This window comes from Lepisosteus oculatus, unplaced genomic scaffold (genome assembly GCF_040954835.1).
Source record: "Lepisosteus oculatus isolate fLepOcu1 unplaced genomic scaffold, fLepOcu1.hap2 HAP2_SCAFFOLD_44, whole genome shotgun sequence".
NCBI lineage: Eukaryota > Metazoa > Chordata > Actinopteri > Semionotiformes > Lepisosteidae > Lepisosteus > Lepisosteus oculatus.
This window is the reverse complement of record NW_027167977.1, coordinates 1,267,570-1,271,572: the sequence shown is the minus strand read 5'-3', so window position 1 is coordinate 1,271,572 and position 4,003 is coordinate 1,267,570.

Here is a 4,003-nt window from a genome sequence, read left to right as displayed (position 1 = left end):
AAATCAGTCTTAAACTATCAAAACGGTTTTTTAAAACCTCTAGGAAATGTATCTTCTTTAAAATTCTGTCTGGTTTAGGCAAATTTTCATGAAGCTGAAAAATGCTCTTAAATGGTAGTTAAATCGGCATGCTTTTAATGCCTGGCTAGGGTTAGGGTTACAAGAACCATAGAATTTTGCCCGCTGTTGCACTTTTAGCTGCACTTTAAATGACAAAATGAAGAGAGTTTACCCATTAGAGCAGGTATTCTTCACAGTTTTCATCTGGCTCAGTTTTGGATAAAATCACTGGATAGGGCAATATACAAAAAGGTGACCAAAACTGTCCGAAAACTAAAAGTGCAGATAGGAGCAAATTATCACTCATCTTAAAGATAACTGGGGAACCGGAATGCAGCACTGACAGTAAAAAACTTCTACCTGTTGTGGGAATGCTAACCCTAACCCTACCTAGGGTTTCAAATGTAAGTTCCGGCAGGGTGTCTCAGAAGCCCTCCAAACATCAAAGTTGAATTTTTCCTCAAACTCCAAAAAATCAGTCTCAAACTATCAAAACGGTTTTTAAAACCTCTAGGAAAAGTATCTTCTTTAATAATCTGTCTGGTTTAGGCAAATTGTCATGAAGCTGAAAAATTGCTGTTAAATGGTAGTTAAATCGGCATGCTTTTAATGTCTGGCTAGGGTTAGGGTTACAAGAACCATAGAATTTTGACGCTGTTGCACTTTTAGCTGCACTTTAAATGTCAATATGAAGAGAGTTTACCCATTAGAACAGGTATTCTTCACACTTTTCATCTGGCTCAGTTTTGGATAAAATCACTGGATAGGGCAATATACAAAAAGGTGACCAAAACTGTCCGAAAACTAAAAGTGCAGATAGGAGCAAATTATCACTCATCCTAAAGATAACTGGGGACCCGGAATGCAGCACTAACAGTAAAAAACTTCTACCTGTTGTGGGAATGCTAACCCTAACCCTAGCTAGGGTTTCAAATGTGCATTCCAGCAGGGTGTCTCAGAAGCCCTCCAAACATCAAAGATGATTTTTTTCCTCAAACCAAAAAAAATCAGTCTTAAACTATCAAAATGGTTTTTAAAACCTCTAGGAAATGTATCTTCTTTAATATTCTGTCTGGTTTAGGCAAATTTTCATGAAGCTGAAAAATGCTCTTAAATGGTAGTTAAATCGGCATGCTTTTAATGCCTGGCTAGGGTTAGGGTTACAAGAACCATAGAATTTTGCCCGCTGTTGCACTTTTAGCTGCACTTTAAATGACAAAATGAAGAGAGTTTACCCATTAGAACAGGTATTCCTCACACTTCTCATCTGGCTCAGTTTTGGATAAAATCACTGGATAGGGCAATATACAAAAAGGTGACCAAAACTGTCCGAAAACTAAAAGTGCAGATAGGAGCAAATTATCACTCATCTTAAAGATAACTGGGGAACCGGAATGCAGCACTGACAGTAAAAAAATTCTACCTGTTGTGGGAATACTAACCCTAACCCTAGCTAGGGTTTCAAATGTGCATTCCAGCAGGGTGTCTCAGAAGCCCTCCAAACATCAAAGTTGAATTTTTTCCTCAAACTCCAAAAAATCAGTCTCAAACTATCAAAACGGTTTCTAAAACCTCTAGGAAATGTTCTTCTTTAAAATTCTGTCTGGTTTAGGCAAATTTTCATGAAGCTGAAAAATGCTCTTAAATGGTAGTTAAATCGGCATGCTTTTAATGCCTGGCTAGGGTTAGGGTTACAAGAACCATAGAATTTTGCCCGCTGTTGCACTTTTAGCTGCACTTTAAATGACAAAATGAAGAGAGTTTACCCATTAGAACAGGTATTCTTCACACTTTTCATCTGGCTCAGTTTTGGATAAAATCACTGGATAGGGCAATATACAAAAAGGTGACCAAAACTGTCCGAAAACTAAAAGTGCAGATAGGAGCAAATTATCACTCATCCTAAAGATAACTGGGGACCCGGAATGCAGCACTGACAGTAAAAAACTTCTACCTGTTGTGGGAATGCTAACCCTAACCCTAGCTAGGGTTTCAAATGTGCATTCCAGCAGGGTGTCTCAGAAGCCCTCCAAACATCAAAGATGATTTTTTTCCTCAAACCAAAAAAAATCAGTCTTATACTATCAAAACGGTTTTTAAAACCTCTAGGAAATGTATATTCTTTAAAATTCTGTCTGGTTTAGGCAAATTTTCATGAAGCTGAAAAATGCTGTTAAATGGTAGTTAAATCGGCATGCTTTTAATGCCTGGCTAGGGTTAGGGTTACAAGAACCATAGAATTTTGCCCGCTGTTGCACTTTTAGCTGCACTTTAAATGACTAAATGAAGAGAGTTTACCCATTAGAACAGGTATTCTTCACACTTTTCATCTGGCTCAGTTTTGGATAAAATCACTGGATAGGGCAATATACAAAAAGGTGACCAAAACTGTCCGAAAACTAAAAGTGCAGATAGGAGCAAATTATCATTCACCCTAAAGATAACTGGGGGCCCGGAATGCACCACTGACAGTAAAAAACATCTACCTGTTGTGGGAATGCTAACCCTAACCCTAGCTAGGGTTTCAAATGTGCATTCCAGCAGGGTGTCTCAGAAGCCCTCCAAACATCAAAGATGATTTTTTTCCTCAAACCAAAAAAAATCAGTCTTAAACTATCTAAATGGTTTTTAAAACCTCTAGGAAATGTATCTTCTTTAATATTCTGTCTGGTTTAGGCAAATTTTCATGAAGCTGAAAAATGCTCTTAAATGGTAGTTAAATCGGCATGCTTTTAATGCCTGGCTAGGGTTAGGGTTACAAGAACCATAGAATTTTGCCCGCTGTTGCACTTTTAGCTGCACTTTAAATGACAAAATGAAGAGAGTTTACCCATTAGAGCAGGTATTCTTCACACTTTTCATCTGGCTCAGTTTTGGATAAAATCACTGGATAGGGCAATATACAAAAAGGTGACCAAAACTGTCCGAAAACTAAAAGTGCAGATAGGAGCAAATTATCATTCACCCTAAAGATAACTGGGGGCCCGGAATGCACCACTGACAGTAAAAAACATCTACCTGTTGTGGGAATGCTAACCCTAACCCTAGCTAGGGTTTCAAATGTGCATTCCAGCAGGGTGTCTCAGAAGCCCTCCAAACATCAAAGATGATTTTTTTCCTCAAACCAAAAAAAATCAGTCTTAAACTATCAAAACGGTTTTTTAAAACCTCTAGGAAATGTATCTTCTTTAAAATTCTGTCTGGTTTAGGCAAATTTTCATGAAGCTGAAAAATGCTCTTAAATGGTAGTTAAATCGGCATGCTTTTAATGCCTGGCTAGGGTTAGGGTTACAAGAACCATAGAATTTTGCCCGCTGTTGCACTTTTAGCTGCACTTTAAATGACAAAATGAAGAGAGTTTACCCATTAGAGCAGGTATTCTTCACAGTTTTCATCTGGCTCAGTTTTGGATAAAATCACTGGATAGGGCAATATACAAAAAGGTGACCAAAACTGTCCGAAAACTAAAAGTGCAGATAGGAGCAAATTATCACTCATCTTAAAGATAACTGGGGAACCGGAATGCAGCACTGACAGTAAAAAACTTCTACCTGTTGTGGGAATGCTAACCCTAACCCTACCTAGGGTTTCAAATGTAAGTTCCGGCAGGGTGTCTCAGAAGCCCTCCAAACATCAAAGTTGAATTTTTCCTCAAACTCCAAAAAATCAGTCTCAAACTATCAAAACGGTTTTTAAAACCTCTAGGAAAAGTATCTTCTTTAATAATCTGTCTGGTTTAGGCAAATTGTCATGAAGCTGAAAAATTGCTGTTAAATGGTAGTTAAATCGGCATGCTTTTAATGTCTGGCTAGGGTTAGGGTTACAAGAACCATAGAATTTTGACGCTGTTGCACTTTTAGCTGCACTTTAAATGTCAATATGAAGAGAGTTTACCCATTAGAACAGGTATTCTTCACACTTTTCATCTGGCTCAGTTTTGGAT